Raw genomic sequence first — 27062 nt, 5'->3', positions numbered from 1 at the left:
ATTTTCCCAAACTATAACATTTATTCTTGTTTTAGGATAAATGAAATATCAGAAATAGGATAACAGACAGTAAATGGAAAGCGAAGTAAAACTAGTATAATTTTCTCTCTGTGATTTATTTGTATATGGAGTGATAAGAATATTGATAGTTGAAAAATAGTGAGCATATCAGTATTATTGAAGACATAATTTAGTAAGCTCCAACAAATATTGTCTGATTATCTTATCAGTATGGAGGAATTCTTGGAAACAAATTTAGAAGATTTAATAGAAGAATGTGTTGGAGAAAGTGATTTGATAAGGGATCTCCACATCAATTTGTATAGGGAGGTTTTGTACAATTACTCCGTGGACAGGTTTAAAGGCTGTAGCAAATGCTTTATCAGGGAATAGTAGATCCAATGGTGGGCTATATGTTTACATATAAAAGGGGCACTTGATGAAATTTCACACAAAGAATTGCTGATTAAAGTAATGAATCCTGGTATAGAGGGCAAAGAAGCTGAATGTGGGTACTATTTTCTTTATCCTGTGGGGGATTTGCTTATATTACTTTCATATCATGTAAGATAGAAACTGCCAGTAGGCCAAATGGTGATTAGTTTGAAGAACATAACTCATTAACATATTACAAAGTCTAGGGTAAGTTGACAAAGCAAATCTTACATAAAGTGTAAAATAAGTGAAATCTGTACTTAGAAGGCACTCAAACTTTACTATTGCCAAGTACTCTATTCTCCCTTCAGGCCTATTAATACCCAATTATTGCCCACACCACCTCCATTTCATGTGATAGGACTTTTCAGATGTACTCTGATTTTGCTGAAAGCCCTTGCAACTTAAAGATTTCAAGATACAAATACATGGTACAATGACTGGCATTAGGGAAACTAATCTGGTTGAAAGCCCCACATCAACTCTTAAAATCATGCTATAACCTTCCTTCATATAAAACTGATGCTAAAGTCCAAAACTCATAATATTTACAAAAATGGTTTAGAAAAAAATGCTTCCTAAACTCAATCAATATTTTAAAACAACTAAACGACTATAAACAAAATTACAATATTTGTGCCATGCATATGCATCTATAACGATTTGCTGTTTAGGTAACAGCTATTGTCAAATGGATAAAACCTAAACTGCAAAGGCCTGAGTTGTATATATATTTATTCTTCTTATAACTAAGGTTGGGTTTTTTTGTTTATTTAAATTCAATTAATTAACACATAGTGTATTATTAGTGATCCAAGGGGTTATCATTTATTTAAATGCAGGCAAAAAAAAGTGCCATGCAGGGAGTAGGGAAAAATAAATAATATTCTGGTTGACAGTTACATTTGTGAATCCGCCTGGAATAGCGGAGAGTGTGGGTAGTAAATGGGTTGAACACGATTCATAATGTATGCCAGCAGTTATGTAGCAAAGCTTAGGTACAACCTGAAATAGTGATGGGAAGAACAAACACAGCAGGTGCCAAAGCCAAGGATAAAGAGTGGATTATCCAGTCAAGGGGACAAGCCATACATGGGAAAAAGAAATGGATGCTCAAGCAAAACGAGGATCAAACCAGCAAAAAAGTAGTTCAAGAGAGAAGTATTGGAGAGGGACAATCCTTCCAAGAATGTCAATGGAAGATTTTTATTTTTTGTTTGTTCATTTTGTTTTGTTTTTTGGCAGATAAAACTAAAATATATGAGTAGTAAAAGAGACTGGCTTAAAGAAAAAGGGTATGGGACATGGGATAAGTAGAAAGTGGGAAAGCTATAAAGATGTCTGTTAATTATAGCTATTATTAAAATAAAGCAGTTGAGAATTTCAGAAATCCAATCCCTAAGTAAATCTATTGAGTCTTGTAAATGCTTCTTCAGCACTAAAATCAATGCAGGAAACTGGCACAAGCCTTAAGAAAAGAAATACAAACACAAATCAAGAGTAATAATTAACTTTGAGTTTAAGAGGTGAAAAACCATTTACTACAGGCAGCAACAAATTGTAGAGAAAATAAAACTGAACAGAGTCTGAATAGGAAACTAGACTCAGGAGCTGGTATGCAGTATAATATGTAGGCCAAAAACAAAAATAAAAGCAAAAGACACTGTTTTCTAAACTATTGAATTAATTATGAATTTGACCTTTATCGATTCCTTTTCTTTTTCCTTCTTCTCCTCCTCCTTCATCATCATCATCATCATCATCATCATCATAGCCCCCTCTTACCTCACCATGGCCAACTGCTTGTCATGACTACAAAGCCTTATATAACCTATGATCTGGCCTCCACCTCCTCTCCCATCCCTGTAATACCAGGCTTTTCCTGGCTCACTATACTGTAACCATACTGGGCATATTTGTGTTCTTTAAACACTAACGTTTGTTCCTATGTTAGAATCTTTGCACATATATGTCTTTTCTAGAGGTCCTCACTCCTTTCTCTTTCCATGGCTGGTCCCTCTGTTATTCATGTCTCAGCTCAAATTATCACCTTTCAACAAGATTTTCCTAACTACCCTATTCAGCATCACCCAATATTTGCTATACAGTATTTTGTTTTATTTTCTTCATGACATTTAATTCTATTTAAAATCATCAATTTATCTGCTTATCTGTCCATCTATCTATCTATAGTTTTTGTTTGTTACCTATGTTACCTATTAGCATATAATCTGTAGCAGAACAGAAACCTTGACTTTTTCTTTCCCAAGCTATAATTCCTAGTGTATAGAATTCATGGTAGATGCTCAAAAGTATGTGTTAAATAAATCAATGAATGATTTAAGTATTAAGTGAAGAAATCCACTGTATTTTTGAAACTCAGAACAGCCATGAAAGATAAGTATCATTTCCTTTTTTATATCTATTTTACTGAAAAGGAGACTGACTACTCTGTGAGCTCAGTTGATTTATGGAGATCACGTGGCAAGTAAATATGTCCACAAGACTATTGTTTTGCCCCCTACAATATCTTCCTTACCTACCCCCAGAATATTGTGAGGGTCACATAAGAGTGTGAACAGATTTTAGAACACTTTAGTAATGTGAGATATTTTATTTCAGCTCTTACAGATATGACATACTTATTTGCTAATTACTGATGAACATCACTTGTTTATAATCTGGCAGCTAGCTACATGAATTCCTGATTTTCTTGTTTTTATCATGGAATAATAATGCCTCAGTCAGAGTCTAGGGAAGTATCCCTAGAATACACATCTGAATTCCCTTGAGATTACATTGAAGATTAGCTGTTGACCTCAAAGGAGTCGCCTTTGTAATGATGTCAACAAAAACCTCAAAAAAGTCACATTCTATGTAATGAATCAAAACTAGGACAAAGCATTAGGCACCCTGTGTAAACCGAAGAAAACTACACAAAGATGATGCTGCAGATTGGTTTTTGTCTTAACCTTCACTACACCAAGAAGTCTTCCCACTTTGGGTAATATGTCAAGAAAAATTTAGTTTTAATTCATACTTTCAGAAGAAGAGAAAGTAAAACATAACCAACATAATAGCAAATAAAAATATATTATTGTAAACAGTCTAAAAATTTTTTATAAGGGACTAAACAGCAATAAAATAAATTCAACTTCAAATCAAATTTGAATAAAAATGGGATAATAAAAAATGAAGCATAGAACTGAGCTTACTGAAATTAATTAATCTACTTAAAATCACTTTTGCATCAGTAAATGAAGAAAGCTGTCTAACTTTCTCTTGGGTTTAGGAAGAATCTTGGCATATGTTAATCCTGGAAACATTGAAGTCTTCTTTAATGTTGATCTTCTTAATCAAATCTTTATGTTTTTAGTTAATACTTTAATATATCAGAAGTTAATTTTTTTAGAGATTTTATTTATGTATTCATGAGAGACAGAGAGAGAGAGAGAGAGAGAGAGAGGCAAAGACAAGGCAGAGGAAGAAGCAGTCTCCACGCAGGGAGCCCGACGTGGGACTCCATATGATGCGGGGTCTCCAGGATCACACCCTGAGCTGAAGGCAGTGCTAAACCGCTGAGCCACCCGGGCTGCCCCCCAGAAGTTAATTTAAGTGATTATACCAAAGACATATGCTCTAATAGATAACAATGAATTATAATCAGTATTATAGAAACTAATAAATATAAATAAAAAACATTAAAATTTTTTCAACTCACCTAACTAAAGAAATCTATCAAAACAATAAATGATGCAATTTTACTTATCAAACTGACAAAAACACGAAATTCAAATATAACAGTATCTATTAGCTTCAGTATAAAGAAGGAGGTATTCTCATATCTTGCTGGTAGGAGTGTTATATGTTATAACCTTTCTGGAGTGCAATTTGGTAATAGGTATTATAAAATATATAATTTGATATGCAAGCTTGACTGAGTCCAGCATTCATCCTTTTTTTTATATAAATTTATTTTTTATTGGGGTTCAATTTGCCAGCATATAGAATAACACCCAGTGCTCATCCCGTCAAGTGCCCACCTCAGTGCCCATCACCCAGTCACCCCCAGCCCCCGCCCACTTCCCCTTCCACCACCCCTTGTTCGTTTCCCAGAGTTAGGAGTCTTTCATGTTCTGTCTCCCTTTCTGATATCTCCCACTTATTTTTTCTCCTTTCCCCTTTATTCCCTTTCACTATTTTTTATATTCTCCAAGTGAATGAGACCATATAATGTTTGTCCTTCTCTGATCCAGCATTCATCCTAATGAAATAATCATGATTCATGCAAATATATAGTTTTGAGGGGGTTTATCTCAGGGCTGCTTATGCAAGAAATAAAACTAACAACAACCTTTTCGATGGGTCTATCAAATTATGTTTCATCTATAAAATTAAAATTTAAAATAGCTGTGCAGTACCTAAAAATGTTGTAGAAAAACAACTCATATTATTTTAAAATATTTGTGGAAAAGTAAGTAAAAAATAGGAGCAACAAAATGCAATTACTGAACTTATAAAATGTATGCTTGCACAAAAAAAAAAAAAAAAAAACAGATTAGTAGTTATATACCAAAAGTCCATAGCAGCTGTCTCTTGGTGATAGAATTATGAATGACTTTTGTTTTCTCTTTTTTCATCATTCTCAACAGTGAATATAGAATTATTTTTGTATATAGGAAAATATGTATTATCCTTATAAAATAAAATAAATCATTATAAAATTCTGGTTCATGACTTAATCTCGAACAAAAGTGAGATAATGAAAAAGTGGGCACTATCACAGAGAGTAAAGAAAAGAAGAAAAAATAAATTAGAAATATGACTAAGTATAAAGAGGGATGGGAGAGATGGGAGGACCATATTCCAGAAATATGTTTCATTCCAAGTAATACCGTGAGCAGGTAATAGACTTTTCATTTTTACTATGTAGGCCAAAAATTAACAGTCAGCAAAGTGTGTAAGTTTTTTTTAATGTGTGTTTCCTTAATTTACCCTTTTCATCAGTGTCTGAAGAGTTGGTGTTACTTCTTTCTAGGTTTTCTTAATGATTTGGAAAATTTTAAATAAAATTAAATATAGAACACAAATTAAATCCATTGAATATTTCTTGTAATATCAGGGGCCAAAATTAGCCATAAGGTCTCATTATTATTATTGTAGTGATGTTATTTCTACAGTCTATAATATTTTGCATGGTAGAAAGACATTTTTGTGTACTTTATTGCACTTATTCTCACCAAAATTCTTGAAAGTATTGTATTATTTTAATTTTGCAGCTGAAGAAACAAAAATCTAGCCAGTTTACATGACTCCCCATCATCTCAGCAATACACAAAACAAATGGAAACTAGCCAAACCAAATCTATGAATCGTTCTTATACTAAGGGTGACTTTGAAGAACACCTTTTCATGCCAACCATGAAACTCCTATGTTTTATTTTCCTTTTATAATAATAAACTATAATTCCAAATTATTCATTCTTTCTATGATTGATCTCTATGAGTATATAAGCCTGTTGATTATAGAACATCACAGTACAGAATTTGCAACTACTTTCTGCATTTTATCAGTTTTTTTCCACATTCCAAGCACGTTATAAAGAATGAATGCTCAAGTTCTGCAAATTATTTTTATTTTTTAAGAAATTTAGCAAAGCACTATTCTTCACTTCCAATTTGATTTAGAAAGTATATATATAACAAAACATATGCAAAGATTATTTAAAAGATGTACTTTAGATGAGATGATTATAAACATTTATGACATCCAAGAGCCTTTGAGGTTAATTTTAAGATTAAACTGGAAGAAGATTAGATTAATTTACTAAAATATTTTATTTTCATATCTATATTGTGGATTTTTAAATATAAAGTTAGAAAGTAGCCTCAACTTGCCATCAGGGAAATACATATCAAAACCACAATGAGATACCACCTCACACCAGTGAGAATGGGGCAAATTAACAAGGCAGGAAACCACAAATGTTGGAGAGGATGCGGAGAAAAGGGAACCCTCTTGCACTGTTGGTGGGAATGTGAACTGGTGCAGCCACTCTGGAAAACTGTGTGGAGGTTCCTCAAAGAGTTAAAAATAGATCTGCCCTATGACCCAGCAATTGCACTGCTGGGGATATACCCCAAAGATACAGATGCAATGAATCGTCAAGACACCTGCACCCCGATGTTTATAGCAGCAATGTCCACAATAGCCAAACTGTGGAAGGAGCCTCGGTGTCCATCGAAAGATGAATGGATAAAGAAGATGTGGTCTATGCATACAATGGAATATTCCTCAGCCATTAGAAAAGACAAATACACACCATTTCCTTCAACGTGGATGGAACTGGAGGGTATTATGCTGAGTGAAATAAGTCAATCGGAGAAGGACAAACATTATATGGTCTCATTCATTTGGGGAATATAAATAATAGTGAAAGGGAATAGAAGGGAAGGGAGAAGAAATGGGTAGGAAATATCAGAAAGGGAGACAGAACATAAAGACTCCTAACTCTGGGAAACGAACTAGGGGTGGTGGAAGGGGAGGAGGTTGGGGGTGACTTGGTGGCGGGCACTGAGGGGGGCACTTGATGGGATGAGCACTGGGTGTTATTCTGTATGTTGGCAAATTGAACACCAATAAAAATAAATTTATTATTAAAAAAGAAAGAAAGTAGCCTCAAAGGAGCATTCAATGAGAAACAATAAAACTTAGCCTCTGACTCATTGAGCTCCTTTTTGCTCTTGTTTTGGATATTTGGAGGAGAGAGGAAAGATGTTAGCATCAAGTAGATAAGCCACCTAATACCCTGACTCCGAGTTCCTTTATCTTTCCTATTCAATAGCATTTGCCTCCATTCCACGGCAGTCATTTACTCTCATTTATAGGCTGGATATATTCAAAATTATTTGTGTAACTCAAACTTTTCTTCTGAGTTCTAGAAACCTTCACCTTAACTTAAAATTGTCATTTGGTTATCTCACAGACATCTCACAAATAATATGTCTAAACTGGAACTCTTCTATTCTCCTCAAATTGAATATATTTCCAATCTTCACTATCTCAGGAAATGGCAGCACCATACATCTAGTTGCTAAAGCCATCATCCTTCATTCCTTACTCTGCCTCACCTTCACATCAGTAAGACTTTTCTTTGTACCTACTAAATCTATTGTCAGTCAATCCAGGGTTCCTTTCCCTCTACTACCAGTATGGTAGTCCAAACTTCCTTAAAGAATTTCATTTCCATTTCCAACCATTCTCTCCCCAGCCTATCATCAAATAAAGAGGTAAAAAAAAAAAAAAAAAAAAAAAAAAAAAAAAATTCACACACAACAGCCAAAAAATCTTTTAAAACAAAACTTGCAATAATAACAAGGTCCATTAATTTTTCCAATGAGCTAACTATACATTTCATGTCCTAAGTAAAAAATATATTTTACATGCTTCTATTTCTTTCTTTAGAGCTTTATTAAGGTACAGTTAACACATAATATACTGTACATGTTAAAGCGTACAATTTGATGAGTTTTGACAGATGTATATACCTGTAAAGCCATCACAGCAATCAAGATAACAAATATATCCACCAACTCCAAATGTTTATTTATGGCCCTTGTAATGCCTCCCTCCCATCTTCCTTACCTACATCTACAGATGATCACTGATCTTATATTACTCAAGATCCGTTGATATTTTCTAGAAATTGACAGAAACGAATTAATATTTCCACTTGCCTAAACTAGTCTTATGGAATCCAAATTGTTTTTTCCAATTTCACTCTTACAAAGTGAAAAAAAAAACAGTAACAAATAGGTTTACAGGTTTGATGAAAATCAGTGGAAAAATAGCAGCATGATCGTCCAATTTTGAGAATGGCTTAAAAACTTCTGAAACCCTATCAAACTTTGATAAACTGGTATCTTTTACAATCCTAATTTAAACTGCCTATATACTACTAATAAATGTCCACATTTTAATTAAAATTTGAATTAGCCTTTTCCTCAAACATAGATTTGTCTCTTTCTTTTTTCACATTATGATAATACTTTGGAAGATTCTGTATTCTAGAGACCCTGTGATGTTAGTTAAAGCAACTGAATGGGCTTTGCGTATGTTTGCCAAAAGCTAAATCTTAACAAAAGTTTACAGTGCATGGAATATTTCATTTTGTGAAAATTTTTCATAGACTTTTCCAACAGAAATTTGTTTTTTTTTTTTTTTTTTTTTTTATTTAATAATATTTGATACTTATTAATATCATTCATATAAAATTGTGATTACAAAGTATATTGAATTAATAATCTAAGGTTATCATTTATCTTTCCAGAATAATCATAGCATGTTTTGCTTCTTCTTTCTTTAAAAGAAATGTTTTCTATTGCTCTTTACAACAATGACTATGAAAGGAAATGCCAAAATATAACTAATTTCAGTTCTTTTTCAAATTTGACATTTTTTACTACCAACATAATATAAACATGCATCATTTAAATGAGCCATATTTTAATAGCATCATTTTCTCAACATTCTAACTGACACATTTCTTTTTGTTTAGGGAGACGTCTGGTAAACTGCTGTGGGATCTAAACAAGTAAGATTTAAAGCATGCTGAGTTTGTTTTGGGTTGGGGGGGTTGGCCTGACTTTCAATGTTTTTGTTTGTTTTATTACTTAATAGTATTTCTTTAATACTGCGGGTTGTAGCTTTTTAGAAAAGTGTTAACAATTTTATTGTGGAGTATGAGAAAAAAAAAAGTAAACTTTTAACAATTTGAGATTGTTTGGAGACTTAGAAAACCTACCTGAATTTTCTGTATAAGGTAGGCAGACATAAAGACATTGCAGATGGGGTAAAATTTCAAACCCAATGTAATGGAAATGTTTTTATGAGAGTGAATATGAATCCATATCGTGAATTTTTACAAAGTATTTTTTTTTTTTTACAAAATATATATTGCTATACTTGTCTTATTCTTGCCTCTTGCTTGTCAGTAGAATAAGTCAATGGATGGTTGATTTGATTTCCCAAACCACCTCACATAGAATCATGACTCAATGCCAGAGAGTTTGGGTAATGTAAGATCCACCCCAACATTGGAATGAGATGTGTTGGGATGATGAGAGAAGAGGTTTAACTTAATAATGTTAATAAAGGACTAGGAAGGAGAAGAGATGGAATGAGGATCAAAAGGAAAGCAAATGAGTAAGGAAAGCACATAATAAGAAGGAAGAAAGCAGATCACCATAGAAATAAAGATTTAAAAAAAGATTACATACATTACATACTTCATTTGTCTCTGGAAGAACAGAATTAGAGATAGAACAAATTAGGAAAAGAGAGCAGATATTGGAACAAGTAAGACTACAGAGCAGATATCAGAGAGACAGGATATGTCATAGGTTGTGTTTGAGAAAAAAGGGAAATAGAAAGGAGTAAATAGTAAAAGATGGGGGAAGAAAGTTTAATTTTTAATGTTTCCTACTTATTTGACAATTCAATTACTTGAAGCTAGACTTAAATAGTTTTAAAAAATATAAGCATTGAATATTTCAATCTATCTTATTGAAGAAAAAATCCTAGATATTGTATAATTATGCGATGTTTCCAAGAATCTCGCTTTATGCTCAATTTAAGCCATGCTTAAATGAAGAAAATGTTTCTTGACTTGTTTTAAGTTTTCTTATGAGTATTCTAAACTTGTTCTACTCTTAAAATCACATAACTTCTGAAAAAGGGAAGATCATACATTTGGAAAGGTGAAATAACTTATTAAAATGCATTTTTAATTTACAGAAAGTATATGTTAAGCAATTCAAATTTATAGTCAGAACAATTCAAATTACTCCTGCATTCAGGGACACAAAGCCCTAGATTTACCCTATAGTTATCCTGTAATTGCTATTTACAGGCAATGGAAAGGTTAACAGTGGTGCTGATCTCAATCATAATGTACAGATTTACCAAAGAAACTTGTAGAATCGACATTTTTTTGTCTCAATGCATAAATCATACAGATTCAACAAGATAATGTCCTTTGTATTGGCATAATGATTTAAATAAGTAAAAATTCCTTTTTTAGCACCCCTTGGGAAGTGTGCTTTTAGGTTTATGATTGTTACTGCTGTTGTTCATTGGTTTTTTAGTGGCTATAATGTGTTAATCATTGACCATCACAATATAAAGTCTCTTCCTAACAGTTGAAGTATCTTGGGAAAAAGATTTTGGTTATTTATGATCTGTTATGTATAAAGTTATCACTAACGGTCTACCATCCATTATTTTTCATAACTATAGAGCAAAGTTCAATGACGGCACAGTAAAAAAGTTCCCATTGATTCTGACTCTAAAATACTGGGCAAAATCCCAACATCACCATGATGGTCCATTTAATCATTCTGGGCCTCAGTGTTTTCATGTTCAAATGAGGATAATACTACCTACTCACAGGATTACTATGGCATTTGAACAGGTCAGCAATGTGAAAGCATTTGGAATTTGGTCAACATTAGTGGTTGAGGCATGGGTTTGTGCACCCCAGAAATTCCTAGCCAAAAGCCCATAAGCCACACAAATGACTTTACAAGGTCGTAATTCAACTTTATCATTGCAAAAGTTATTTGGGGGGTAAATCAACCTATCATTTAAAAAGCTATAGTCATCATCTTCATGGCTCTACATCTGGAGTACAGGAAAAGTCTTTCAGTCTCATAAAAATCTCCACCTGCTGTCTGGTGCTGTACATTCCTCTCCTGGAATAAAACTAGGACCTCTCTTCTATTTTCGTGGCACTAGGCTAGGTGGTTTTATGTACGTCTCCTCAGATAATCCTCAAGTCAATCATAAAGAGAATATCTGATTGCCCCCCTTCACAGATGATTCTCAGAAAAGCTGACTAATGTGACTGAGTTCACCTAGATTAAAAAGGAACAGAGTTGCAATTGGGATCCAGACTCTTTTCACAGAGCATGTACACTGGGAAATACCCCTGCCTTTCTTAGTGAAATATAGTCTTTTCAATACAGATATTTGTGGAAGTATTATAGCAATGATTTTATCCAAATTGGTATAGCTAAAATGTTTCAGGAAAAGAGGAAGAAGAGGGAAAGTGATTGCTAGTTCCCAAGGAGGGGGAGTACTGCTGGAAGGGTAAGTGGTTAGTCTCACCGACTCAGTTCTGTGCCTTGAACAAGTTCTGTGGGAAGGCATTAGTGAGAATTAAAAGCAAACAAACACAAAATCTTCAATTCTTTCCTACTTGGCTATTTGACAGCAAATTCCTCAAGTCTTCCCGCATGTGCCTTTAAAATCCAATTCATCAATATTCTTATGATAGTTTAACAGAGAGAAGTCCAGTCCTATATTTCTTTCTATTTATTGACATTCTCTCCTTAACAAAAACCAAAGACCCTCTTCTTTGTATACCCCTGCTTTTCTGCCAATGGTATGAAATTTGTGGTTCATTTGAGTTGGTCTAAGTATACTTACTGAAGTCAGAGAAGAGGATAATTATTATATACAAATGCATCCTGAATAGTTCCTTTGAGACACCAGCCTCTTGAACCTCTTTAGGGGAAAAAAGCTGTTAGAAAAAATAAAAGTGAGGCTCTTACATGATGGTTAATAGTTTAAAAAATATATTTGTTTCTCATTAACTTCACAAAAATAAACCTGTTTTAGCTTTTTTAAGATAAGTTGTCCTAAAAGGTTATACTATTGAGCAAAATCAAGAAATAATTCTCTATTTCTTCATACACAGGTATACTCACATGCACAGACATACTAACAGACACAATTACATGTACACAGAGACTATAACAGGATCATTCCCTACTTTCTTTTTTTATTATTTTTTTATTTTATCTTTTTCATTCCCTCCTTTCAATGAAATATCCCATATTGTCTGTTTTTTTTAGAATACATTGAAAAAGTAATTTTGGAGAAAAGTTGAAATGATTGAGTCTTAAATGTATTATACCACTTTTAAAACTTTAATAATCCAAGCCTATCTAAAAACTATGTTTGAAGTAATCACTGTTGTGCCTTGTAAACAAGAGGCTGACTGTGTTTAGAAATGCTTGCATTGTACTGATATCACAATACAGATTTTTCTTTCCTCAGATTGTCTCCAGTGTAAACACACTGCTTGATAAAGATGACAGGAAAGCTAACTTGATTGCTAGGCAGCTGTATTGTTATTACCATAGATAAACACACTTATTTCCTCTTTGGAGTATTCCTAGTAAGGAATTTCTGGACGAGTATAATGTTTTCTTTTGAGTTGATTATAATCTTATTTATTTTAGGTAATCACATAGGTATCCTTTATACTTTTGTAAGACTGAATTTAAAGCAGAGAAAAGTTCAGAGGGAAAAGGTGAGCTATTAAATGTTGTTTTTCAGGGCATGATTAGAAACAGTGATGTTATTATTGGAGTCTTATACAAAAGGAGGAATCAAAATTGTACAACACCAGCGTGTTTCCATCTAGATTATGAAACCTAAGTGTTATCTTGGGATCATGGAGGAGCTTTATTTACAATATCAAGTTTGCTTATGAAACTCAAATAAATGTTTCCAGGAAGAAAAGAGGTAATAATAGTAATGGACCAAACAGTTGTTTATTTTGCACGGTTACCTCTTGATTTTGAAAGAGAGTTATCGTTCTCCTGTGAATCTTATATAAAGCTTACAATTTACTTGCTATAAAAAAATGTTCATTATCCGCAAAAAAACTCCAGATTATGAGGATCAGCAGGCATCAAGAGGGCAGAAATACAGCAGCAGAATTCCGCAGTAAGAAAGCATCAGAGTCCAGTCTGGTTAAATTGTAGGATGTACCTAACAAGGATCATGTTACCTAGGAACTATGGCTTGTGCTTTGGCACTTTCAGATAACTCATGTGCCCTGAGTGTCTTTTTGTGATGAAAAGGAAGGGTTGATTTAGTGGGACCTGAGTAATGGAAAAAATGCTGGCAATAGCACCTTCACCACCACTACGAAAAAACCCATTGGACATTGGACACCTCCCATGTCTGATAACAGCCAGGACTCCCAGAATTGTGATGTCACTTTGAGTATCTGGGTCAGGGCAGAGGTGGTCCTGTCTATAGTATCCATACATGCAAGAGTACTAATACTTGGATAATCTCGTAGAGCCATATATTTGCATCTGGAAAAAAAATCAGTATCCAAAAGAACTATTTCAGCATAGCAGATTAACTGGCCTCCAGTACCATCTACAATGCAGCGGGGAAAGGAAGAAAAAGAGGCTTGTTGCATGTGCCCTTTGGGGCAGTAAAACACTCATCATTCATCTGACACAGACTGTTACCAAACATAGAAGTGAGTGAAGATCCTTCCATATTTGAAGACTATTATTAGTTCTGTCTTGTGAGTGATCGCTTCTTTGCTATCATTAATGATCAATGATAGAACACAGCAACGATGGTGCAGCACTATGGGGTACTCCCACGACGCATTTATTTTCCCCATCACCTTGAGAGTGGTTTCCAAGATTAATTCTTGTGTCACTGCCCCCTTATATTAATTATTGCTGCAGAAGCTCTTTATAATATATCAGGGGTTAGCCACTCTTTTGTTACTTTGATGTGAAGTCCCTAAAGCCTCAGAGATTGAAAACACACAAGCAAACAAACAAAAGAACTGGCAAGACTTTTCAAACACCATTGTGTATACCTTTTTAAAACTAATATCTGTATTATCTGCACCCCCTCTCTCTAATTCCCTTTCTTTCTGCGCTTGTAAGCATGATTTGTTTCATTCATCTATTTCATTCAAGAAATTCAGACACTCGAAGAACTTGGCAGAAAACTTCATCTGAGACAGCAAGCAACCCTCTGATAGAGATTCGATATAACTGTTTGGCAGTGCAGGCTAGTGGCTAGTGAATGCAAAAACAAAACAACTGCTTATGGTAGCAGCACAGATACTAAAACTGGAACCATTCAGAGAAGGTTAGTAAGGCCCCTGAGCAAAGGCAAGTCACAGATTTTCTATTGGCATTGCTGAGTTTTGTGAAACTGTAAATTCTACTCTTCTACCTGATGTTACAGGATGAAATGGCAAGGATATACATCCTCATATGGTCGATAATGGCGATCCCTTATCACAGGTTCCAGAATGACACAAATGCATACAAATAGATTCAGACTTTAATAGATGGAGCTGAATAGAAATTTCAATACTGTTGGGTAAATCTGCTTTGTTCTTTTACCCACTTAAAGTAGAGCAATCATTTAACATTGTAAATAATTTCCCTGTATCTGTGTATGAAAGAAAAGCATCTTATCTGTTGGTTGTTTTTTTAGCCATGTATATTAAAATCACCTACCATAACTTCCTCAAGTGCATGGATTTCTCTCTCTCTTGTAGTCTTCATTATTCAAGAGTGAATAATTCTTGGTTCATGGTATTTACCCCTGCTTATTAACCAAGTATGTACTGGGCAAGTGTATCAGTTTCCTCTGCTGTGTAACAAATTACTACAAATTCAGTGGCTTAATACAACATATATTCATTCTCTCACAGTTTCTATGGGTAGGGACAGGCACCGCTTATCTAGGTCCTTTGCAAGGATGTAGACAATACATCAGACAGGGCCTAGTTCTCATTTTGAGGCTCTACCAGTGATGGATCCACTTCCCAGTTCATTCACATTGTTGGCAGAATTCATTTCCTTTCTACCATAAGAGCAAGGGCTCCAACTTCTTGCTGCCTGTTGGCTGGAGGCTCCTCTTAGCTCCCTGAGGCTGCCTGAAGTTCCTTGACTTTATGAGTCTCTCCACAGGACCTCTCTCAGCTTGGCGCCTTGCTTCCTGAAAACTCTAGCACCACTGGATAGCAAGATGAAATACTATACAATGTATCATATTTGGAGAGCGGACTCCTATCACCTTTGCCAAATTATATTCATTGGAAGCGTATCATAGGTTCTGTCCATACCAAAAGAAAGGGACCCTGGAGAGCACCTTAGAGTCAGTCTGACAGAGCAGCTATCGTGATAAGAACCAGTTTCAGCCTTAAAATCCCAATGAATCAGAATTTAAAATAATGTTACAGGAACAAAATGTTAGATTGGTCTTACCGAAGAAAATGTAAAATAACTATAGGGTATAGAGTTGTCACTACAGTAGTATTATGAAAGCACCATACTCACAGTACTTCCCATTGTAAGAGGTTGGATCTTCAGGGAATAGGAATGTATTCTTAGCTACTTTGACAATGAATAACATGTGACCCTCTTTCCTTGATGAGTGCATTCTGAGTTTCAGGACTCTGAATAACACAGTTTGTACTTAATGTACACCTCACTTGTCTCCATTGTTGACCTGTAACAACCACAGAGGTGATTATATACTAAGTAATTATATGCTGCAGTTAATACACATTTTACCATCTATTTATCCATAGGTCTGTTTTCTCACATAAGCACTTAATTCTATAATATTTAAATCAAAAGCTCCAGGCTTACTAGTCCTTTAGGATGTGACAACAATGGATGAATTATAAGCTATTACGCCAAGAAACAGTGAATAGAGACATGTGGGACCATGTAATACCGGAGCAGCCACATCTGGTGTTTCCTAAAAAATTCCACAACTTCATATATTCCTGTTGTTCAAAGACAGATACTATTTCTGAGTGCCCCTGCAGACCGTAATTGCCACTGTCTACATAGAAAAAGTAATCTCTAAAGTAACCAGGATACATACTCCATAGCAATCTATAATTAGGGCAATCTAAGATATGAGGATACTACATACGAACCCTAATGTAAAGAAGATTTTTTTCCATACCAAAATAACCAATATAAACAATTCAATCTGACCAATATTTATTTATCCACATTAGCTCTTGTTGGGGGACACTTTTTGTGTCTGACATGTAATAAACGTGGAAATTTTCAGCCCACCACTCACCCTACAATGTAACAATGATCATACGACAACTTACTGCATGTGTTTCAGTCAGAATCCTGTCAGGAAAATGATGGCACAATTGAAAGAGGTTGAAGAGAGTTTATTAAAGGGAGGGACAAGATTTAAGAATAGTGAAGCATCTTGCATTAACTACAACCAGAATCTACTTCCATGCCCAGGCCTACAGAGAGACCTGTCCTGTTTAAGAGGGCCACCCGAGAAGAATCTGACCTTAAATAAAGAAAAGCAACATGCTAACATGTGTCCTGCAGGTTAGGAAACAAATATCATAACTCTTCATTTCATGTACCTTTTAATATTCTGCTGGTGTTTCACATTGCCGAACCAACAAGAAGCCACGAGGAAAGAGAACCTGGTGGATATGGTGCATAAATGCTGAGCTCATGAAACACAGAGCAAGGGTGTGTGTGTATGTGTTGGGGAAGGTGAGTCAAAGAATGGATCAGGAGGGGTCAGCAGGGATTATCTTATCACATATCAATGTGTATCAAAACTGAGAGAGTTGTGGAGAATTTTGTCTTATTTTTATTAAAAGTCCAGCTTTTGTCCATGGTCTGAATTCTGTCAGTTTCTTCCTTTTACACCTAGGGATTCAAACATATATTGAACCTTATTTTTTAACATCACCTTAGGAACTGCATCAATCATTTATTTCATTTGTTAATATTCTGACCTCTTTCCAGAAACCATGGGGCTTCTAACAGAGGTTGTTGAAATCTTCAATTATCTTTTAACCATTCATAACTAGAGATGTCCCCAAAGCAGTTTCTAACAGTTTCCATCTTCATACAGGTTGCCTAGCTTAGGATACTTACATAATTCCAAATATTCTGTAGAGGAAGTTCCATAGATTATAAAAAAATAAAATTACCTAAGATTTCTCCACATGGGCTACAAGTCCACAAAAAATTTTCAGAACCCCCTTAAAAAAAATCTACCCAAAATCTAGAGAGACTTTCTGAAGGTTGCCATAAGTTATAGTTTGTTACCTAATGATTTTGCAATCTACCCTTATACTTTTTATGCAAGTAAATTAAAAGACAAGAAGCTCTATGCCCAGATTTGGGATATTACTTTTAAAACGCTTTTTGAGATAGAGTATTTCAAAATTGGCACATAAATTACTGAATGAAATCCTCCAGTTTTATCAATGGAGAGACCAATAACTTCTATATCTAAATTATATTAACTCTAATTCAAATCATTATTCAACATTTTTAAAATTTCTAATCACTCATACACATTTGGATAAATCATTCTCATTTTTTGTCTTCATGAAATCTTTCTTCCACTTTTGAATTAAAAGTTACAACTAAAATCTATGGATCACTTAGTCATTAATGTTAGGACTGTGAAAGCATGCAAACCAATATTTCAGTTCTATTGAATTTTAAGGTTAGCCTTTGTCTGACATTAAACAAGTCCATTTTTATTAATTTTCAATTTTATCATTTCTTATGTAGATGATATTCCTGATCTTTTGTTGTGTTTTTTTAAGTTTTCATTTAAATTTCAATTAGTTAACATACAGTGTAGTAGTAATTTCAGATGTACAATGTAGTGATTTAACACTTCTGTACAACACCCCATGCTCATCACAAAAAAGTGCCTTCCTTAATTCCCATCATCTATTTCACACATCTCTAACACCCTTCTCCCTTCTGGTCACCATCAGTTTATTCTCTATAGTTAAGAGTCTGCTATAAACATCAGGATGCATGTATCCCTTCAAATTAGTATCTTTGTATTCTTGGGTAAATATCAGTAGTGCCAATGCTGGATCATAAGGTATTTCTAGTTTTAATTTTTTTGAGAAACCTGCATACTGTTTCCCAGAGTGGCTGCACCTCTTTCTCCACATCCTTGCCAACACCTGTTTTTTTCTTGTGTTGTTGATTTTAGCCATTTAACAGGTGTGAGGTAATATCTCATCGTAGTTTTGATTTGCATCTCCCTGATGATGAGTGGTGTTGAGCATCTTTTCATGTGCCTGCTGGCCATCTGTGTGTCTTCTTTGGAGAAATTTCTGTTCATGTATTCTGCCCATTTTTTCATTGGATTATTTGTCTTTTGGGTGCTGAGTTTTTTTTATTTTTAAGTTTTATTTATTTTTTTTAAGATTTATTTATTTATTCATTCAGAGAGAGCGAGAGAGAGGCAGAGACACAGGCAGAGGGAGAAGCAGGCTCCATGCAGGAAGCCCGATGTGGGACTCGATCCCGGGTCTCCAGGATCACACCCCGGGCTGCAGGCGGCGCTAAACCGCTGCGCCACCAGGGCTACCCGGGTGCTGAGTTTTATAAGTTCTTTATATATTTTAGATACTAACCCTTTATCGGATATATCATTGCAAATTATCTTCTCCCATTTTAGGTGATTTTTTTCCTTCACTGTGCAGAAGTTTTTTTGTTTTTTGTTTTTTGTTGTTGTTGTTGTTGTTTTTATGAAATCCCAATGGTTTATTTTTGCTTTTGTTTCCTTTGCCTCCAGAGACCTATCTAGAAGAAAGTTCTTACAGGGGATGTCAAAGAAGTTACAAAGAAGAATTGTGAATTTATTTTTGTGTGTAGTGTAAGAAAGTGATCCAGTTTCATTGTTTTGCACGTTGCTATCCAGTATTCCCAAAACCATTTGTTGAAAAGACTATTTCCCATTGTACATTCTTTCCTGCTTGGTTGAATATTAACTGGCCATATAGTTGTGGGTTTATTTCTGGGTTTTCTATTGTGTCCTATTGATCTATGTGTCTATTTTTGAGCCAGTGCTATACTATTTTGATTATTACAGCTTTGTAATATAACTTGAAATCTGGAATTGTGATGCATCCAGCTTTGCTTTGCTTTTTTCAAGATTGCTTTGGCTATCTGAGGTCTTTTGTGGTTCCATGCAAACTTTAGAATGGTTTATTTTAGCTCTGTGAGATATGTTGATATTTTGATAGGGACTGCATTATGTGTAGATTGCTTTGTGGATTATAGACCTTTTTAACAATGTCTGTGTTTCCAATCCATGAGCATGGGATATCTTCTCATTTCTTTGTGTCATCTTCAATTTCTTTCATCAGTGTTTTATAGTTTTCAGAGTACAGCTCTTTCTCCTCTTTGGTTTTAGTCCTAGGTATCTTATTGTTTTAGGTGCAATAAACAGGATTGACTCCTTAATTTCCCTTTCTGTTGTTTCATTATTGGTACATAGAAATGCAACAGATTTCTGTATATTGATTTTGCATCTGCAACTTTGGTGAATTCATTTTTCAGTTCTAGTAGTTTTTTGGTGGTGTCTTTCAGGTTTTCTATGTACAGCATCATGTAATCTGCAAATGGTGAAATTTTTACTTTTTCTTTTCCACTTTGGATGACTTAATTTTTTTGTTGTCTGATTGCTGTGGCTAGGACTTCCAATACTATGATAAATAGAAGTAGTAAAAGTGGACACCCCTATCTTATTCCTGCCCATAGAGGAAAAGCTCTCAGTTTTCCCCTATTGAGAATGATATTAACCAACGGTTTTTCACAAATGGCCTATACAATTTGAGGTCTGTTCCCTATAAACTTATTTTTGAAGACTTTTAATGATAATGGAAGTTGTATTTTGTCAAATGCTTTTTCTGTAGCTATTGAAATGATCATATGGTTCTTATCCTTTCTTTTATTAACACGATGTGTCACATTGATTGATTTGCAAATATTGAACCACATTTGGATCCCAGGAATAAATCCCACTTGATTGTGGTTAATAACTTTTTTAATGTATTGTTGGATTCAGTTTGCTAAGATTTTACTGAGAATTTTTACATCTATGTTCATCAGGGATATTGGCCTTTTTTGGTGGTGTCTTTACCTGGTTTTGGTATCAGGGCAATTCTGGCTCATAGAATGAATTTGGAGGTTTTCCTTTTTCTTCTATTTTTTGGAATAGTTTGAGAGGAATAGGCATTAATTCTTCTTTAAATATTTGTTAGAATTCACTTGTGAGGGATGCCTGGGTGGCTCAACGGTTGAGTGCCTGCCTTCTGCCTAGGGTGTGATCCTGGAGTCCTAGAATTGAGTCTCACATCAGGCTGCTTGCATGGAGCCTTCTTCTCTCTCTGCCTATGTTTCTGCCTCTCTCTGTGTGTCTCTCATGAATAAATAAATAAAATTTAAAAAAAAATAAATCACCTGTGAAGCCATCTGGTCCTGGACTTCCGCTTATCATGAGTTTTGTTGTTGTTGTTGTTGTTTTTAATTTCTGATTCAATTTCTTTACTAGTAATTTGTTCAATGTTTTTATTTCTTCCTGTTTCAGTGTTGGTAGTTTATATATTTCCAGGAATTTGTCCATTTCTTCCAGTTTTCCCAATTTGTTGGCATAAGGTTTTCATATTCCTCTAATTTTATTTCTGCTTGTTGGTTGTTATTTCTCCTCTCTCATTTGTGATTTTACTTCTTTTTGTTCCTTTCTCTTTTCTTCCTGATAAGTCTGACTATAGGACTGTCAATTTTATTAATTTTTTCAAAGAACCAGCTTCTTGTTTCATGATCCCTTCTATTGTGTGTGTATGTGTGTGTGTTTGATTTGGTTTGGTTTGGTTTTTGTTTTACTTTTAGTTTCTATATAATCTATTCCTGCTCTGATCTTTACTATTTCCTTCCTTCTGCTGGTTTGAGGCTTCATTTTTTGGTCTTTTCTAGCTCTTTAGGTCTCTTGTGACCATCTTTGTTTTAAAGTCAGTTTATCTGAAAATTATTAAAAATTATATAAATTAATAAAGTCTAGTTTGTCTGATATAAGTATTGCTACTCTGGCTTTCTTTTGACATCCATTTCCATAAATGTTTCTCTGTCCCCTCACTTTTAAACTGCAGGTCTTTAGGTCTTAAATGAATTTTCTGTAGACAGCATGTCGATGGGTCTTGATTTTTTATTCACTCTGATGCCATATACTTTTGATTGAAGTGTTTAGCCCATTTACATGTAAAGTGATGATCAATAGATAAGGATTTACTGCCATCTTCTTACTTGTTCTGTCATTGTTTCTGAAGATTTTCTCAGATCCTCTCTTGTCTTTTTAGGGGCTCTTCAGACAGATTGCTATTTCCACACTCTCTGCCCCTGGGTCATTTGTCTGCCTTCTCTCCAAGAGCAGAAGTGTGCCTATGGGCTCTATCCCAGCCAAGCTGACTAACTTTTAAAACTCCAGGTTTTAAACTCCACTAGTTACAAGAACTCACAAAATTCAGCCTCTCTTGTTTTCCAAGCCAATGTTTTGGGGAAATATTTTCTTTGTGTGTTCCACTGTGCACTCCTCTCTCTCTTGCCCTTTTCTTGCCCATGACTCCTTCTTTTTTATAGCACCTGTGATCCATTTCTCCCCTAAATTCCATCTCCAAACTTCTACTTTTTTCATTGTGACCTCTTCTCTCCTTTCAGTTATGGAGTTTGTTCTGTCCGTCTTCAGGTCTATTTCTGGGGTATTTAGGATGATTTAATAGCTATCCAGTTGTATTCATAAGACAAGGCAAGCCGAGGTCCTCTTATTCCACTACCATCTCCCAAAATATCTTGTGATTTTGGTATTGTGCATATAAATAGTGTTTTGTAAATGTCAAACTATTGAGCATAATGGTGAATAATTGCAAAAGGAATATTAGGTGAATGAGAGAATTTTTTGTACTTTTACAGAAAAGTCTACCATATGTATACACATATTAGCTCGATATTATGTGGGGTTTTTTGGTTTATTTTTCAAATAGATGGATTTCTTCCTAAAGCAGTGTGCCTAGGACAACTTTTATTTCCTTCTCTAATTACACTTATATCATTTAAGATTTTTTCCTTTAAGCACAATATCATAAAATTTACCTTAAGCAAAATTGTTTTTTACCTGACGTGATACTTACTCCATTAGTATTCTGATAAACAGAACAATGAAAAATCATATGTAGTTTAAAAAAATAGTTAGAATAATATAGTGTGTTTTGAAGTTATGTAACCAGTAATTAGTAGCAGTAGTAGTAGTAGTAGTAGTAGTAGTAGTAGTAGCAGCAGCAGCAACAATGAGGATATTTGCAAAACTCTAAAGATCATATTAAGTGGTTGGAATATTTTAAACCATAATCTTGCCTTTTAAGTTTTTCTTTTAATTTTATTTGTTTATTCATGAGAGACACATAGAGAAAGGCAGAAACATAGGCAGAGGGAGAAACAGGCTTCCCACAGACAGCCTAATGTGGGACTTCATCCCAGGACCCCAGGAACACACCCTAAGCTGAAGGCAGACACTCAACCACTGAGCCACCCAGGCATCCCTTGCCTTTTAATTTTTTCTTTTTTTTCTGCTTTCATACCCACACTTTTTCCATAGAGTTGACAGATTGGAGACTCTAGAAGGCATTCTTATTAAGTGATGGAAGAGAAAATGCATGGGTAATTGGCAGCCTATCGTGGACGGTAGCTTTCTTAGCCACACTATAGGATAAGTAGGTATTTGAAATAGCTAAAAATATTAAAAGATACCACCTTGTAACTGTCTTTTTATTTATTATTTTTTTGTTTTCCTCAAGCAAATTTTTTAAAATTTCTGATTCTTAAATGATACTTGTTTTCTATTTTTAACTGATTTTAATTAGCCTTCTCTTCCACAACTTCGGATGAGAGAGAGAGAGAGAGAGAGAGAGAGAGAGAGAGAGGCAAAGACATAGGCAGAGGGAGGAGCAGGTTCCATGCAGGGAGCCCGATGTGGGACTCCATCCCGGGACTCCAGGATTATGCACTGGGCCAAAGGAGGCACTAAACTGCTGAGCCACCCAGGGATCCCCGTGGCATAAGCTTTCAAAAAAAAATTAAGACTTTCCAAAAACTGATTCCTTCCTTCAGGTTTAGTCTTATTTTTCTACCCTATATTCACTTTCATGCATCCTGTGCTTTAAGACTACTAAATGTATCATCTTGCTTCCCAAAAGGCTCTTCCTTGATGGTACCATGACTTTTATATGTGTTCCCCCCCGACCCAGTTAATCCTACAGTACTCTAAGTAACTTCTAATAGCTCTTACTGCACTCCATTATAATAGCGTATATATGCCTATACTTTCCAAAGGAAGGAGAATGATTTGAAGATGGGAATATCATCTAATTCTTCTTCATGTCACCAGCGGAGTAACTCATGGATATAGGATACAACAAAATGTTTATGAATAAGTTAATTGACCAACAGAAAAAAACTTGAAAGGTCTAGGAGAATGCTTCCCAATGCAGTTACAAGAATTTACTGATACTTTGTCAAGCAGAAGAAATCAACCTGATTCTTATCATGGTCACAGTGTTGTATACAGGAAAGTGGGTGAACATTTGGGACAATTGATAGAAACTTGTATCTTTTTGTTTATAGTTTGAATCAGAAAGGTTATATCAATGTCTGATCTTATCTGTAATTTTCAACAGTTTTCTAGGTTTCAGCAAATATCTCTTCTATTCACAAGAGGGAAAGAGGCCTAGAATAAAATATTATGCTTTATTTTTGTAACAGAGAGAAAAATTAGTATTGGCCAATTCAGTCATAACTTGTATTTTGAAATTGTTGGAAATACAATTAGAAAAAAACAATACAAAAGCCATATTGATTTAATGTCACTATTTTAGCTAGAGTCAGTCAAAAGGAATCCATAAGCATGCTACATACTCATTGCATATTTGTTATGCTTTCCACATCAAAATGATAATACTGTTCTTTTTTTTTAATACTGTTCTTTTAAAGAACAGTATTCTTATAAATATGATTGTAAAGTAAATTTATTGTCTTATTTATACAGCAAAATACTAAATGGGAAAAGAAAAATATTATATATATATATATATATATATATATATATATATATTACATGCAGTACACATACCTATACACATATATGTACACCTTTTCCTCCCATCAGAAGAAAATAGAGTTTGATATATGTGAAAAAAACATATTTAAAAATACCAAGAAAGTTAAAAAATATTTAAAAGAAAATTAATAAGAGTTAGTTGAAAAAAAGAAAAAGATTAAATTAGAAGAGTGTCTTTTTGAATATCTTATAAATTCTTTGGTCATTCATATATTAGTATAATTAGTATTTAAAGTACTTTTTAAAAAGAAAGAATATTAAGTAACACAACTCAGCAAAGACATTTCTCTCAATGAAGAGAAATGAAGGCATGATATCCTAGAAACTCAACTTCCCTATTAGTAATTCCTAGCCCATATCTTAATATCATATGGCTAGTAAAACCACATCATCTTTTATTCTTGAGTTTCTAATTCAAATTGAATCCAATGTTACATTATGTAATATCAAGCAACATTTCTGTCTGGGTGGTACTAAGCTATTAGAAGTTAATTAGAATACTAAATCTCATATTAATACAAATCTCATAATCAACATGTGTTTAAATATAGTCTACAGTCTTCAGGTAAAACATGGCATGTGGAATTCAAGTCCTCTACTACTTTCAAAAACACCTCTAAAATATCAGTTACATATTTTAAAAACAATAACACAAAAACAAATTGAAAAAGAGAGGGATAAAAGTGATTAAGAGATGTCAACAAAGTTTTGGAAGATGGAAGATGGATGAATTAGCAAAGTAGAAAAATCTGAATCCTTTGTGCCAGTAGCTTAGATAATTGGATGTGTGCCAATTCACTCCCACCACTTGTATATGGGAGGAAAGGAAAGTGCTTAACTCTGGAAACAATAGGATTATTTGAAGTTTTTAGGATATACTTAGATCACCAAATCCCTTCATATGTTCATATATGAACATGACTATGGGACCACGTAGAAAGGATTTTTCCCACAAAAGATCAGAAGTATATAGTATAGAAAAAAATAATTATTATTTTTTCAGAAAAAAATAATTAAAATCAAAGCTATCAAAACAGAAAAGTCTGAGAATGAAGCCCTGGTCAGAAATCATGAAAAAACAAACTCAAATATCCTTTCCAGACACCAAGTCCCTACTCCCAGGGTATCAGAACTAGGAGTTCAATTGGAGTATTTTTTGGAAAAGCACAATGCCCCTGAGAAAATAGCCACATAAAAAAATATGCCGGAGTTGTCATTCCAAAGTAAAGCTATCTCATTACCCATCATCCTATCATAAAGCCTCTCCCCACATACTCACACACATATACCAAGACAGAACTTCCTATAAAAACTTTTTTATGGTGCCAATTAGTTTTCAAAAATCAGATATGTGAAGAACAGTTTTAACTTAAAAGAGAACAAAACAAATAAATATGCAAATAGAGATATGAATCCTAAAAAAGAGAGAATAACTAAAGAAAAACTAAAGAATCCTGTGTATTAAAGTATTATAGCAGATAAGCAAAAATACAAAAAGGAGAGGTGAAAAATGACATTAAGAAAATTTCCCAGAAAAATAACCTAAAAGAAAAGTGATGGTGAGTGAGAAAAAAATTTTAATGAGAGAATTAATCTAAGATATCCAACATCTGTAATGATTTCCAAAGAGATCACAGAAAATCTGAAAGAATGAAAACAGCAAAGATATAATAAAAGAAAATTTCCCTAAAACTGAAGGACATAGTTCTTCAGATTGAAAGATCCAGTGACTGCTCAACATATGGATTTTTTTTTAAGAGCTCCTGTGAAGCACATCATAGGGAAATTATGGAATAACCAGGCCAAGGATTTTAAGTCCAAGGATTGTAGGCAGCAGAGAGGGCATTGATGATCATAGGTCCCATATTAAGGAATGGAAATAAAAACGGCAATGTAGTTCTCAAAATAAGATTGAATATTTGGATGCTAAAAGACAAGACAGCTTCAAACTTATACAGAGAAAAGAATTTCCAGGTTAGAATTCTGTATCCATTGAAGCTATCAATAGAATGCAAAGGTGCAGTAAAGGCAATTTCACACAGACAAAATATTTTAAGAATCACTTCCTATCTACTCTTTGACAAGAAACTACTGGAGGATATACTTAAACAACACTTAGGAGTAAATCACAGAGAACAAATCAAAGATTCAAGAAACAAGAGGCCAGATACAGAAAGGGTGGAAAGAAGTCCCAAGAAAACAGCTATACATTGGCATCTAAAGCAACAGATTCAAATTAGAGTGGGCGGTAAAGGTATGGAGGTCTCTGGAAAGTTTGCAGCCATTTCTGAATGTTTAGAAATAAATATTGATAAGTTTGTGCTAGTTCTATTGGACTATTTTAGAAAAAGAAATGAGGACCGAGTACACATACACACACACACACACACACACACACAAAATAAGCTATGTAAATTTTAAACATGTGTCAAGAACTTATTAAAAGAAATATGTATTTATATAACACACACAATATTTCCCTTACATTCTGTTATTTGCAGAGGCTTTGGAGGGTGATGGGGATTAAATTCTTCCTGTTCCTCTTTCACCCTGAAATACCATTGGAGCTGCCAGCTAACACAAATTAACTTGGCATGGAAAACAAAATCAAATGGTTGAGGATGGAAGCGTATGGCTTAAAAGGTCTATTTAATCTATTGGGGTTAAATTTTTACATTTCCCAAAACACATGACCATATATTTCAATGTATACCTTTACTCACACCTTACCCATAATTTGAAATGAATAATAATTTATCATTCCATTTCTCTCTTTAATGCATGTGGATGGGAACATATA

General features: G+C 34.2%; 1 protein-coding gene and 1 non-coding gene across 36 annotated transcripts in view; both read left to right on the top strand.

Moving 5' to 3' along the window:
- The window catches only part of PTPRD (protein tyrosine phosphatase receptor type D), a 2176041-nt gene that overhangs the window by 1511318 nt on the left and 637661 nt on the right, over window positions 1-27062 (top strand). For all 35 annotated transcript variants that reach the window (XM_072841294.1, XM_072841327.1, XM_072841326.1 and 32 more), the window contains one exon: window positions 8994-9029. The gene's annotated coding sequence lies outside the window, so the exon portion shown is untranslated. The remainder of the gene's footprint in view (window positions 1-8993; window positions 9030-27062) is intronic.
- LOC140642041 (U6 spliceosomal RNA) lies at window positions 14365-14473 on the top strand. Its single transcript, XR_012038623.1, has one exon. It is a non-coding gene; the product is annotated as a U6 spliceosomal RNA (small nuclear RNA).

The sequence above is a fragment of the Canis lupus genome, chromosome 10 (assembly GCF_048164855.1).
Source record: "Canis lupus baileyi chromosome 10, mCanLup2.hap1, whole genome shotgun sequence".
NCBI classification, from domain to species: Eukaryota; Metazoa; Chordata; class Mammalia; order Carnivora; family Canidae; genus Canis; species Canis lupus.
Note: the sequence above shows the minus strand (reverse complement) of the source record. Positions and strands in the feature narration are given on the sequence as shown.